This window comes from Nipponia nippon, unplaced genomic scaffold (assembly GCF_047370975.1).
Source record: "Nipponia nippon isolate SJK-2023a ecotype South Korea unplaced genomic scaffold, ASM4737097v1 scaffold_9, whole genome shotgun sequence".
Classification (NCBI taxonomy): Eukaryota; Metazoa; Chordata; class Aves; order Pelecaniformes; family Threskiornithidae; genus Nipponia; species Nipponia nippon.
Window position 1 is genome coordinate 4,483,059 of NW_028262413.1, and position 15,196 is coordinate 4,498,254.

General features: G+C 44.8%; 1 protein-coding gene across 9 annotated transcripts in view; it reads left to right on the forward strand.

Moving 5' to 3' along the window:
- Positions 1 to 15,196, forward strand: part of SLC6A6 (solute carrier family 6 member 6) — a 118,134-nt gene that overhangs the window by 39,372 nt on the left and 63,566 nt on the right. The window lies entirely within an intron of this gene.

Sequence of the window (15,196 nt, forward strand, 5' to 3'; positions counted from 1 at the left end):
TATAATCATGTACTGTGTTCTGTTCTGTTCCTCCCAAAGCCCCTAATGCCCACTCATAGCATGTTCTTTCACCGGTGTAATCCACAAGTTTTGGCTGCTTCTCACTCTATTCAGGGGGAATTTCAGTAGGAAAAGGATTGGGTTCATGTTCAAATCAATAGGATTAATATCACGAAGGAAGATTTCTTAGGCAGGCCAAGCTTAACAAGATCAATCCTTCAGTAGGAAATTCAAGATTTGGCCTTTGATTTGCTGTTATGGCTGGGCTGCATCTTAGGCGTTGTAAACATCAACGGTCTGGTAGCTTTTGCTTGACCAAAGGTTTCCGTGTTGGCCACTGGCAATTCAACATGGGTGGCTGAAAAATAATTTCCTTTGCTGGAAGCTAACAGCAGCAACCTAAACTTTCACAGCACCTTGTCCTGCTGGGGCATGCCTCTGTCTTGATGGAGACACGATACCATAACTCGCAGATTAAAAGCTAACCCTCCCTGCAGACGTAATAATGATCTAATGCCAGGGAGAGCAAACAAGAGCCATGTTAAATAAAAGGAAGACTTGTTCCCCTCACATACCAATATTCAATAAGTTCAGCTGACTTGGCACGCTGGGCTGAAAAGAAAGCCACCAGGCAAGGTAAAAAGCTAAAGTGCTCGTCTATAAGAAAGTGAGGTGTCATTAAACCAAGAAGATAACTCGGGCCTGTTTGTAGAGTCGCTGTATCTTTGTAACATGTTGTAACTGACACAAAACTTGAAGAGCGATCAATTTAAGTGGGTCAAAAATAGCATCCACACCCTCCCTGGAGTCCCGGTTGTTACACTCGGTATCGCTGCTCAGCTGTTAGCTGTGGCCCAGATTAAGCAAAAACTGTAAAAACATACCTCACCGAATATGAATTCAGCAAAGCTTTCAGGCTTATGCTTATCTTCAGTGTATGCTTAACTTCAGCAAGTATAGAAACTCTTTGTTAAATAAGACTTTTAGACCTGCAGAGAGCTGATAAAAAATCATTCAGAGTTTCACCTTTTTTATTCTGCCAAGTGCTACAAATAGCAGATACTTGATGTGTGGATTGTCGCAAGTATTCGGTAGTCAAAATTCAAAGTGTGTCAGTAAGTTAAAGGTGACCTGTTATCTCAGTGTGCCCAAAGCAGAGGAGTTACAACACATTTCTGATTAACATAATTGGTTTTAGGAATCCTGGTTCCCTGGAAATAGTGTCACTCCAAAACAGACGCACCCTGCAAACTCTGCAAACTTCAGCTTGTTAAACTGTTCATGGAGAATAAAAAGCATGAGTCGAGACAAAGTGAATTTGTTTAAAAAAATCTGGACAAAACTTTGCACAACAGGGAAATAAACTCCAGTAAACCGAAGGAAAAGATATTACATCCATTACTCAGTTCGCATTTTTACTAGAGTATAATAGGACTATAAACATTTTCTGTCAACAGCTTACAAAGAAACTTGTTCTGAAAGTGATGCATGGTGAGAACTTGCATCTAAATTGGGTACATCTAAATTAGACTCTGAATGCAGAACATTCCCAAAGGTGGCTTTTGGTTAGAGCTGGTCAAGGAACGCAGGAAAGAGCTCACAAATATTGAAAGAATAAACACCCCCAAACCTCACAGGAGTCCTCCCTCCTTATGTTTGTTGTGCAGGAGTATTTGGGGGGCAGCATGTTTATTTGGGTTTGCACTTTGCGGGCAAGCGGCCCCCAGTTCTTGCGGAAAAAATGCTATTTGGTATTCTCCTCTTAGAGTGCAAAACGTGGCCAAGTGTTTTGCTGAACAAGGAAGGACTTATAAACGCACTGGGTGATGCCTACAACATTTTAGTTCTTGGCTTCAGTAGGTGGCAGAGATTCTTTAAATTCTCTTGCTCATTTACATTAAACAAACAAACAGAATTCCCAAACCGCGAAGCCCACAAATTATGTATGTAGCTCGTCTATGTAATCGCGAGTTCCCTTTATGGTTACTTTTATCTTCCCTCTCTCTCAAGCTTTCCTCTGCCTATATTGCTGCTGGTCTTTATTAAGCCCCACATTCTACAAACATTTATGCGCATGATTTACTTTATGCTTTTAAGCAGTCGCAGAGAGTTCAATAGGTGTTAAATAGATAATGAACTGGAACACAATAGAACTGCATATCTGCACAGATCAGACTGAACCAAGCGAAGTTACAGCTGTACAGAAAGTTCAGCCCATGGGTAAGAGTTTGCAGGGCCGTAGCTTGTATGGTCTACCAGAACTGGCATTTGTGTTTGTGCAGCACCTGGCACAAAGGGACTCCGAATCCGACCAGGATCCCAACGTGCTGTAAGTAGTGAACTGCTATAAGGACTATAATTAGGCACCAAGCAGCAAGTACTCAAAGTTCACAAAGACTCTAGCACAGGCTACTGCCAATACATCTGCTGACGTTTGCATCTGTAGATTGTTCATTCAAACGCTGCCTGTTTTGGGAATGCTCAGATTCCCACCACCCATCAGCTGCTACCTGACCTCTTTAAAATAAACTTGTTTTAATGGGCATGGGCCTGGATCACCAAAGAGACTATCAAATTTGGCACTGTGCTGCAATGGGAAAGCCAAGTCCGGGTGGTAGCGATTGCTCTACATTCTTACTCTCAGATATCCTATCGTTAGGTCAAGGTTGCGGCACGGTGACGTGGGGCAATGAGCCCCCTGCCTGCACGCTGCCTGTCCAGTGGTTAAATCATCGTTGTTCCAGACATTTGTTGCACACCATTATACAGGAGCACACTTAATATCCACTAAAGAAAAGTGAATGACTGTAAGCACTTTGTCAAGGCTTTAGCGGGTATTCGGCAGCGACAGCAGCCTGCCAGGCTGAGAGTCCCAGCCAGCAGCTGGCAAGGCATGTTTTATGTAGCTTTGTGAAGACAGACTATGCAAATGTATTCAAAGGATGTTCTAGAGGCAAATTGGTTGGAGCTAAATTTGCCCAGATGCTCTTGAGTCTGCTTATTAGAGCCCTTAGCTTGAAAATTCGCTGGAACTGATGAGTCGAATCAGAGCTGACTTTAGTATCTTTGCATATTAAGAAAACCGCAACCAGATTAAATGTGTGCCTGTCTATGTAGCATGGAAATTCAGCTCTGATGCCTCCTCCCACTACTCCCAAGATGAGGCTTCACAACGCTTAATCTGTGGAGAGCTCCTGTAGAGGAATGGGCAACTATTTTGTCTTGAAGTTTTAAGTTAAGGAAAAAATCAAAAGATAGTTTTCTCTTCCATCATGGTTTTTGATTTCTGTACCTGCATTTCATTTTGCCTGTGGAGGCACTCCCTGGCAGTGAACTCACGCCTTCCCTCTCCTGTTACATGTTCCATTACCAAAGGTGAATAATCAAGACAAATATGAAGAACGAGAGAAGTATGTACTCGCTTACTCATATAATGAACGTGAAGGATGAAATCACCTCAATCCTGAACTAAAAACAACTACTTGAGCATCCTGTTATGGTGGCAAAAGATACTGGAAGGAGGTGGGATGTGTTGTGTCAATGGCAGTGGTACTTTTGCTTCTTTGGACTTCGTCCCCTTAGAAGGGCAACTGTTGAAACCTTTCTTTCACCTGAGTATTGACTTTATACTCTAAGAAAGAAAACTGTGTCTTGAGCAGTGGTTTAAGCCAGTTTCTCCAAGACAACTGGTGGAGCGTATCTGCTCGGCCACAGGGCGCTTTCACAGATTGACCGTACATTTGCCCCATTTGCGGCCGCCTCTGCAATGACTCGGAGAGCTCCAGGGCAGCGGCTCTGCCATCTCCCTGCCTCGGTCACCCTATGCCAGACATGAACTTGGATCAGCCTTGCCCTTATGGCAGCTACACTGTGTCTGACCCCTGCCTGGGTGTACAAAGGTGGGAAAAGGGTGGGCCGTTTCCTGCGCTTAAACAACTGAGCACTGTTAGCTCAGGGACAATTGAGCCTCTGGTGTTTATACTGTCTTTGTCTGGATAAACTGTATGGATACAGTCCCAACGCAGTCACCAGGAGATTTTCTTGCTGATTTTTATGGTGCCGGCATTTCACCCTTAATGTGTATTTTAGGCATCCCCATCTTGAATCAGTATCTCAAGCCTCTTAAAACTGCATTGCGGTTATGCTTGGATTTATTTTTTAGTACTTGTCTTTTGCTGAGGAAACCAAAATTGGGCACAGTTTTATAATGTGTGGTCTTCTGGGTGCCCTATAGAAGGTAAATGTCACCTCCTTGCGACACATTAAGCGATCCCTTTGCGTAGTCTACTCAAGTATCCTCAAAGAATTTGACACCAAGGATGTCCCAAGGGATTGGCCTCCCAATGCCACCTTCCAGGATTTGAGCACTCAGCTCAATGTAAAGCTCAAAATATTGCTGAGGCAGACAGAGATATTCAGTATCTTGCACTTCACAGAACCCAGACGCATTTTGCACACGCCAGCTATAATGTAAGGAACTTGGGTCAAATCAAAGAATTTCTCTTCCTTCAGCCTCCAGCTTTTCTAATTGCGTTGCAATGATTGGTCCCCAGCTGTGAGGAAATACAGAAAGCTTCTTATTTAGTGCGTTTTCAGTAATCCTAAAGAAGCCAATTCCTCCCTTCCCAGAATGGCACAGCCTGCGTTCCTTCAGAAACATCTTCCTAAATAACACCAGACACTGAAAATACCTTCCCAGCCCCACAGGCTGGGATCAGACTTACAGTATAGTTGCACTGATATTCAGTCAACACGCTTACCTTTTCCTTCTGGATTCTTTCTTGCCTTATTCTTGATGGCGTGTTAGATCTGCTAACAGGGGAGGAGGTCCTGTAGAGGTGAGACCATCTTGTACTCAAGAGAGATTGAGAGATAGACCTATTTGGATTTTTTGCCTGCCTTTGCATTCAATTTCTACATCATCCTGGGACCGCATGCAATTTTTCCAGCATGAAAAACATCTGGAAAACATGCTTAGGAAAAACTACAGATTTAAAATAAAAACAAAAATAAGCCCTACCAAACAAACAAACCCTTGTATTTGTCCCTAGAGCTTAGTGACTAAAAGATGATGGCATAGAAGGTTCCTGGATTTATCCATCCTCAAACATCCTTTTCTTCCTCAATGGCAATTATCCTCCTGAGAAAAAGTCCGAGCTGGTCAGATCTAGCCCTGGCATCTTTCAGAGAATTATTCCTAAAATAAAGAGGCTTTTCCAAGCCTGGTGGTTTCAGATGTTATGACTGATGTTTATTCGTTTGTCCTCTCTTTCCATGGAACTGGCAATGGCTGCTATTTCTGTATCCAATACCACTGTTATGTCTGTTGCTCTAATCTAGCTACTTATATGGTCTCCACCGTTGTAATGTTTGAGCACATCCCAAGAATTAAAAAAAAAAGAAAGAAAAACTCTAGAACAATAACAAACTCTCTTTTTCTTCCTTCCCAGCCTGATCTTAATAAGAGTCTTGAGGTTTTGTGCTTGTATGTGTGTGAGGAACTTACTGAGGAAAAGCTGAATTGAAGAAATGGGTCCTACCTTCAGCTGTGAAAAGAGAGTGGGAAAGGCTGGCATGGGAGAGGCCGCGCCGGTGACCTGGGCTGCTACAGGAGTCTGCCAGCACTAGATGTGCTTCCCCGAGTGTTTCTGCTCCTTGGCCTCTGCCTCGGTAGTGTTTTTCATGATTCCTGGAATCTGGCAAGTCGTAAAAGCTATGAGGGGCAGAGGGTAGACGTGGGTTTCTCTTTTGACAAGGAAAACTATTATTTCTGCCTAGAGATGAGTTGCCCGGATCAGCTGTCAGTGGAGGTGTTGCTTCTATTTATTCTGACCACATTGGATCAAGATCAGCATTTCTCTGTGTCTCTGTCTGGGGATTGTTGTGTACTGTTCCTGTGGACACTGAAGTCACCCAAGAGAAAAATTATCCAGTCTCTGGTTTAGATAGCTTTCTCTCTAGAAGGCTGTGACGAGTTTTTAATGGCTCGTTGGGAGCCTGGTCTTATCTGCTCACCTATCACCCAGTTTCGGTGCTCTGGACCTGCAGTCCAGGGGAAGGAAAGGCTGATGAGCCTTCGGGTCCATCAGCTTTGGGCCTTATCTGTGGGGAATAAAGCGAATCCCGCGTGCATGAGATGGGCTGGGTCTTGGTGAAGATTTAAGGGCATTAAATCCTACCTGAATAAGAACAAGCTGAAGCTCTTGCCATGTGCTCTGAATCCAAGAGCAGCAAATGGAAGAATTACCAATGTGTAAAAATATAAGTAAACACATGCCAATATTAATCAGAGGAACATGTCCTTCTCATTGACCTTAGCCCGTGTGACTGTACCTCTGCTGTAAGGGACATGAGCCCTTGACTTCTCCTCTGTAACCAGTAGACAGAAACCTCATTTCCAGCTGAGGGATTAAACTGCACGTGAGGAAATGATTGACTGCATTCTTGACACACCTTTTTTCAGACCTGGATCAATGAAAAGAAGTGTCATTATGTCTCATATTTGGGTGGGAAACTAAGCAATTTGCGTACTTGCAGGAGTGAGATACAGTCGTCTCAGAAGTTTTTGTTGGCAATAGGACAGGCAGCTGTCAACACTTCAGTCTAGAAGTAGATGCAGCTCATTAGGACAGTTGGATATCATCAGATTAGCTGGGCTTGGAGATAGGGTGAGACAGGAAAACATATGACAAGAACTGGCATCGCAAACCCTCCCCCTTCAGAAATACTACCTCAAAACCAAGGAATGTTGTGGTCGATCGTAGCCAATATCAATAGAATATATCCTAATTTAAGGGCAGACTTGCCAAGTATTTCAGCATGGGTTTCAGTGCCCCTGGTACACATAAAAGTTACGGCATCAGTTCTGGATTAGTTACTGGGACTCCGGTAATGATGTTCCTGGCATAGCACTCCTTGCAAACACGTACTTTGGAGGAGTTCCCATACATTTTTTTATTGTCCACTAGAGCTGTGGTGGCAAGCTGTGTGAAATCTATCCAGAAAACTGGAAAAAATCAAAACCAAAGGGGAAAAAAACAACCAAACACGATCAAAGATGGCAAAGCCTTTCTCGTGCAGACCTAAAACAAAGTCTGAAATACGGGTTGACTATATAAAAGTCATGGAGGACAGAGTTTTAGACTTTCTTTCAATGCCCTTAGATGACTGCCTGAAATATTCTGTTCAGTTTTGGTACCAGAAAGATGCTTGCAGACTGGAAAAAATTCAGAGATGAATGGCAACAAAAGCAACAGCGAGAAATACCTGAGTAGCAGCAGGGACTAGTTTTGAAGAAAGCTTAAAAACACTTGGCTTGGTGACAGACAAAGGCAGCCAAGGTCCTTGACAGTACTCCATGTGTATCTGAAAAATGGAAATGGCAGCGGGCAGATGAAGTGTTTGTCAGCGTGCATTGCCATGATTTGGTTTTGTGTTCAAAACCTCTTTGTTCTAAGCACACTTCTCTTTTCAGAGCTTGAGCCTTAGCTTTGCAACCCAAGCAGCAGGGATACCTTGTGTTTCTTGAGGACGTTTCATCAGATGATCCCCAAATGCTTTACACGGGTGAATTAAAGGAGCTTCACGTTAAAAACCTAAAAAAAAAAAAAAAAAAAAAAAGGAGGATTAATTTCTTTCTCCCAAATGCAGTCAGCTCTGGAGTAAAGTAAAAGAGGACCTGGATTCTCCGGTGGGTGAGATCCTCTCCCTTTACATTACCACAGAGTCACAAAAGATTTGTTATCCACACTTAGTTGATATCGGGGGACACTGTGAGCGAAGGGAAGAGCGGTTCCCCAGTCATCGAGAGCGCGCTGCAACGAGCAGCACCCGGACTAGAAATTTTATCAAATTAAAACATAGGGGAGGAATAAAAGAGACAGAATTGCAATTTCCTTGAAGGATATTAGGCGTCATCATCATAACTGCTGCCTCCATTCTTAATAATTATGGGGATGTACAGACAAGAGTTTGATGTTATTTCTCGGCTGAGCAGCACCTGCGCTTGCTCGGTACTGATGTGGGTTGCCAGAGCAACGCCAAACCCACTTCCTACAGAGCCTCGCTGTGCTCTGCAGCCCTCCCGGGCCCCCGGCTCAGCAGAAGTTACGAAACTTGATGGAGGAAATACAATGCAAACTACTAAGAGGTGTGGAAACCTTAAATGAGGATGTAACTGCAGCCACTTCTTGGTCAATGCTAAGGGAAGAGAGGAGTGTGATGGCCTGGTATTTAAAAACCTCTTTATTTTTGAGGCAACTTTTATTCTGTTAATAATCAAGAGGAGGTTGCTTTATAAAGAAAAGAAACAATTTTGTTTAAATTTGAACAACTCCCTTAAAATACTGTTTCTGTGCACACTGAGCCTGTGTGACATTGTTTTAAGCCTTATACTTGTATTCGCCGTTCATTTAGCTTTCATTACTGACAAAATCTCAAATGCCAGAGGATGTGCAAAACCTGCGGGGTGATTTGCAAAATCTTCCGGTGTTGGAAGTTTTTCTAATTATGAAATACTTTATTAATTGCTTCTATTTTATCTGATTACTGGCTATTGCCACGTGAATCCTGAGGGCTTTGCAACAAGGAAGATCTGCACTCCTTAAATTATAAGTTCTGGGATTATGCTAAAATACTGTGTAAAAACTAGCATTCATTATTATTCAGACAATTCTCAGTTTCAAACATATCTTCCATGAGACTTTATCCAAGAAAAAAAAAAGGAATTCACATCTAGGCTGTTTACTAATAAAATCCCCAACTATTTCTGTAGAATTTGATTTACTACTCCATTGTATTGGTGCGATCCTGGGAAGAAAAGTTCAAGATCTGCTTAACCTGGAGTTTCTTTTCCAATACGCTTCCTACTGAATTCTGTGAATCGGGGATTGCTTGAGTAGTGTTCCCACTAAATGTGTTCCCAGTGCTTTTGATGTTGAGCTTTTGCTCGTCGGCTGTCGCGTGTCCTTGGCTGTAACAATAATGCAGCAACTTCTGCCGGTTTCCCCTCCTGTTCTCAGAACAATTCAGATTTTGGTATATGCCAAGAGAATCATAAAAACATGGACCATAAGTTTGGGGCCGTATTTCTACAAGCACTGGTGATGAAATTACTCCTGGAATATGGCAGCTAGTTAAAATATCACCTTGCTAGAAAGTATCGGCAGACTGAAAGGAAAACATCAGAGAGCTTGAGAGACTTACCCATAACGAAAGATTAGAAGAATGGCTTTCGGACCAAAAGACAAGTGGTGATTTTGACACAAACGCGAAGGTCAGTGGGGATGTTTATACAGAAACGTGGGGAAGATCTCATTCGCTTTCTAGCTGAGTCAAGGGATGTAGTTACTATACATTTATCCCCTGGTCTAGATACAACATGGCCAAAAAGATGCATTGTGCAGCTGGGATACAACCAGGTCACAGTCCCACACAAGCCAGTGACTTAAACTAGTTGCTGGCACCAAGGTGGCCTCGCCACAGCACGTCCCTGTACAGCACAGCACAGGGCAGGCAGGCGTCTGGTAACCATGTCCCCTGGCCCAACAACAGTTGCAGGAGGGTGTTGGACTAATGGTATGACATCGAGGCAAAGAAAATGCCCTTTGACTATGAGAAAACAAATTCCAGCAGCGTGACCTGTTAGGCTGGGAGGCAGGTACCCCCAACAGACCCACTGCTAACAGCTGGGGTACGTTAAAAAGTAGGTTGTGCCAAATCTTAGAGACTACGCAGTATGCAGCGGCCCAGCACAGGCAGGGAGACAGCTGACTTGTGGGATGCTGGAGGTCTGCAGAGATCTCCATGGGTTGTAGGCTTCTCTCCCATCCCTGATTTCTGCCCTGCCGACGTCTGAGTGCCTTACTGTCCTGTCACGTGCTTTGTTTTGTAACCCAGAGGGGACAGCTGAATTCCCTCTACAGCAACAACATTTTTTGTGATGCCAATGCCATGACCTTTATTCATGAAAAACAAAGTACAAATGGGGAAAGCAGGGTGGAGCTCCATCAGAAATGTGATGTAAACAGCTACAAAGACGTGGCTGTGCTCCTCCAAAGCCATTTCCCACCAGGTAAGAATCAGAGCAACAGGCATTGCAAACACAGCAGAGATCCTATCTGATATCTTGTTAAGCTAATTGCCTATACCTAAAAGCAAGGACTAATAAAAATTGCCAAATTGAACTTTCGGTCAGATTAGACAACAACATCAACAACAACAATAGCTTCCAAAGGATTTAATGGAAACAAATTCCCAGTCCAGATATCTGCTGACATGTTAAAAAAGCCCGCCTCTTTTCTAGCGTTCAGGAAAGTAATATGAACAATTCAGCAGGAGAAGAGCTCCCGTTTTGTTGTGGAAACAGTCTCCGCAGTACCCTTGAAAATTCATCCTGAGGCAAGTTTGAAATAATTCATGCTTTTGCCCTTACAAAAATATCTTCATGTTTGGAGCAAACAGCTGTGATGCTGGTGGAGAACAGCAGAAATATGACCTGGATTCAAAGCTGTACCTTACTGGGAGAACTGGGAGCTTGGTCTCCCAGTAGGGAAGTGAAATTCAGGCAGTAACATTGGCAAAGCTGCCAAGAGCCCCAGGGCGGCGTGAATTCAGCTTGAGGGGAAAACCTGAGTTTAAGCCAGGTGGAATGGGCATGTGGCAGTGTCCACTGCTCCGGCTGGAGACGGTGTCTGTGCCCTGAGCTCCGGCAGGCCGGTGGATGTGCCTCCATAAACACTATACCCCGCTCCACATGGCTTCACAGGACCTCCAGGGGAATTGGATGGCAAAGCTCCCACGGGTCCACCACACCCTCCACTGTGTGGCTCTGCTCAGTGAATTTATTCAGCTCTGTCAGCAGGCAATCCCAGCGCCTCGCTGCTCCGGATGACGCCCCGTCGTCGCTACAACCCAGCCTGGCCACGCAGCTCCTCCGCCAGCTCCCCCAGCCGCGCTGCCGCTGTCCCCCCCGCCGGCACTCCCTGCCGGGCAGCACGGACCAAGGGGGTCTTTGTGAGCACTGAGGGCATCCCGAACCCGCTTTGGCTCCTCCACAGGCCGCTGGGATGTGCTTCCCAAGGAAATGCAGGAGCCTGGGGACAAGTTTTCACACTTCCCTCCATGAACTTAACGAGCCCAATAGGCAAATGTGAAGGAGTCAAAATAAGAAAACATCAGGTCTTTGGCTGACCCAGACAGTAAGAGAAAACTGCGCGGTGCTACGGGCATCCTGTGACCAACCATGCACAAAATATTAACTGTTTGTGGCCCATTTAACAATCAGCAAGTTAAAAGATGGAGCATGGATACAAATCAGAGCTGGCTAGCATTGGCCAAAGAGATTTAGAGGTGCAGAGCTGGATTTCTAGTGCTTCGTGCTGAGCCCGTTTCCCCCCCTCCCTTCTCCATGTCCTCCCACGTAGAGACGACAACGCGGGATTGCTCTGGCTGGGAGAGACAGGTAGCAGCCACTCTCTGCGAGGATGCAATGCCGGGTTGGTATTGCTGGCTGGGCAGGGTAAGGCCACATGGTTGTACGCTGGACCCATCCAGCGCTTTGCTTTCTTGATTCACAGGACCAGTAGTGGGTACCTGGCAGGGAAAACGTGCCCATTACGGTGGCAGTCCTAGCTGAATGCGTAGTTGTCCGACTGGAAGGATCCCGGTGTGATCTCCTGTGGCGGTGGATGTCAGGGAGGCAAAGAGCCCCATCATTACTGGTTTGCGTTGTGTTTGACATAATGGCTGCCAATGGGGCCAAGTGGGGCAAAGGGGCTCCTGTGCACCCCCCACACCTGAGCCTGAGGTGACGGAAAGGGCCCTGGGTAGCTTGAGGGAGGAAGGGAGCTCATGTTGTGTATTGCTTTATGTTAATGCAGCTTTGTGATTACATGCTACTTTGCTTAGATAGGCATTTTAAATAACTGTTTTATTAACCACATGTGAAGGGAAGATCAGATGTCATTTTTTTAAGGAACAGTAAATAACTCACAATTTTCAGAAATAAAAGTATTTCTAAAACCAGTAAGGAGCCAAACACAAAGTGGTGGCTGCTTCTGAATCCCGGGTTATATCCATCGGTCCCGTCAACTCTCCTTATTTCTGGCTGGGCTTATACAGAGGAGAGACTCGATGGCGACATGTTGGGCCTTCAAGATGAAGGCTGGGAATGCAACGTGCATGTATGTGCGTTGGCCGGGCAGGTTGAGGCTGCCAGTGCACGGGTTTTTGGTCAGTTTTTTCTCCTTAGCATTTGTGTTTGCTTGCTCGGGAGCTGTGTGGCAGCTCTGTCCCTCGCCGCCAGCCCCTTCTCCCCCAAGCTGAAGGCTTGAAAAAGGTCAGAGAAGAAATCCCCCTCACTCCACCTTCTCTTCTTCCTAAATGGGTCACTCTTGTAGGTGGTGGGGAGGAAAAGCCTTGTAAAAATACCGTTGGCAAGGCTGCTTCTGAACAACACGGCAGATACACGCACCATTAGCATATAGGGACAGGCAAGAAAACTCCCTAAAATTCTGGCTTTTCTCATAACACGACCAAGTGAGTCACCCTGGCCCGGGGCCAGGTCAGGAGCTCGCTGCCCAGGAAGCACCCGGGTTAACTTTCCAAAACCTGCATCTCCCCAGGTTGGGAGATGAGAGTCAGGTATCCCAAAAGAGAAGTGCAGGGATGCCGCAGTGAATATTGCTGAATTTATTTTAGGCAGCGGAGATTCTGGCTGAAAGACCACTTGAGAGCATGCCAAAGGCCCAGAAAAGGTAACTGCTTAGGGAGGCTCAAGGTCACCCAAGCCTGCAAGCCACCGGCCTCTCCTCGGTGACATTGCCAGCCTACGGAGCGACGTGCCGCCGCGGAGGTGAAGGCCGAGGCATCCCCCTCGGAGCATGCAGGCCATGCTTGAAGTGTTTGTGCCCAGGCTGTGCCAGAGGATGGCATGGATGTGCCAGGAGCTGTCTGAGCCACTGTAGGAGGGTGGTACCGTGGATGCTGCTGCATCGCTCTGCCGGTTGAAAGCGAAGCTCCCAAAGCCGGCTGTTCCTCTCCTGCCACCAGATGCAAGCAATTTGTTTTGCATTTGGACTGGTAGTCTGGAAAACCGAAGCGCTGTGTTTTTAAGTTTATATTACATGCTTGCTTTCCAGTTTTGTTAATTAAAACCGTGTAACTGGATGAGCGGTTACTGGATAGCTTGCAGGGTTTACTTGAAATTTTCTATTTTTTTCTGGGTGCTCAAGCATTTGATGCTCTTTCTCTCTCTGCTTGCAGTGCATTAATTCACCTAGCTAGAAACTCTCTCTGTCTCAAACCGGTAAAAGCACACATTTGGGAATGGTTTTCTTTCTTGCAGTATTTTCTCTTAGTGTTTGCCTGCACCTGCCAATGTAATTTGTCAGAATAAACTAGGTACTTTAAAATCATTCTTTATACACTTTTCATAAGCGTTTCACCACCACTTTGAGAGGGAAGGGAGCAGAGGGACCCATAAGCAAATAAAAAGAAATACGAGCAGGTATGAATTCACTCGAGTGATCGCTCTTCTTCCTCTTCAGCGAGTTTAATCTGTCGGCTTGTCTGGATCAGTCACGTAAGTTGAGAGGGCTCGACTGCATCAGTGAGCTCACCACCATAAATTTCTGGACTATTTTCCACTGTGATGCCCACTGTCACCTGGGATGTGGTCAGGCCAAGCCTGCCCAGCTCGGTGACCAGCTCCAAATGGAAATGGAAGTGGTTCTGCACGGCAGCCTGGGACCCTGCTGACCTTCTATTGCTTTCAGAGTGGGTCTGCCACAACTTCTTCCCCACCTCCTAGCCTGCATCCTCCTACGGCTTCCCACCTTCCGTATCGCCTTTGCAGCACCGGTGTAACTACCTCGGCTCTGCAGGAGCTGTTCTGCTCGTGAGGCTGAGGAAATCTCTCTGCAGACCATGCAGCAGCAGAATATTTAGCTGCAGCATAGTGGGTATGTTATTAGCAGGGAAAGAGGCATGTTCAAAATGTGCGTGGTCTCCAAGCACACCTTGTGCTAACGGGGCAGCGTTAACAGAGGACTTACTCCACTGAGGGAACATCACTTAAACTGCCCAGAGTTGAAGCTTTACTTTCAGGACCGAAAACATTCAGTGTGGACATGTGCAAGGACGTGCCAACGCAAGCAGGATTTACTCTGGTCTGCAGACAAAGTTCCGAATAGCTCAGCGAAGCACATACGTGCTGCTTTCATGCAAGAGTGAATATCACCTTAACTCAGCAGCGCCTTTCTATGCAAATCTCAGACTGTTCTGCATTGTGTCAAATAATGGCTCCAGAATTAGATCCAACAAGATGACTTTTTTTTTTGCAGCAAGTGCATGCAGAGACTTAGCCTTTTCAGGGCTTGTATCTTGGTTATTAATAGTATCGTTTGCCTTCTTTGGGAAAACTGAATTCATGTGATAAAGAGGAACTTTATGTATCAAATTCTGATGCAGAAGTTCTGGTATGAGTGCTTTTGTAAAATACAGAAGTGGAAAATGCAGGTTATACGGTAGAAAATTATTTTGTGGGTTTTTTTTCACATTTTATATGCTTGAGCCAGCAAAGAACAATGCCAACATTAAAAACAATCCATTACCTGTTGATCTTGTCCCATTTTTGGCAAATTTAGGCAGGGGTTGCAAGATTTGATAAGAACTGTTATGTAATATTTCAGGCAAAAACATTATTAAAAGAGATAAGTTACCATACATCTAGTACTAGGTAAGCGGATTAAAAAGAAAAAAACTGGGAAGTGCAATAACTGGATTTACTAATGGCACATAAAATAAAAAGATGAGCACAAATTTGGATTTTTGCACAGGGCAAGCGCTGCAGAATTTTCCTCGGGGAACAATCCTCTATTGGCAAAGCATGGCCGAACAGAACAAACAAATCTTTTTTGTCTTTAATTGTTGTGATTCTGTTTAAAAGTTAGAAGACGTCAATTTTAGCACATGGAATGCAATTGTGAAAGAAAATGGGTTTCCTGAATTTTCAGTGATTGACTAAAATCCACACACATACTGGTTATTTTAATTTAAGGAAAAAGGATTTTGTTTCTTTATCCCGTTACGTAACACGGGATCTATTCTCCCTTGAACACACAAGTATGTTTATCATTAATCTTAAAGGGAAACAGTCGTCCTTCAAAATCCCCTCTGAATTTTTATCTATTTTTTT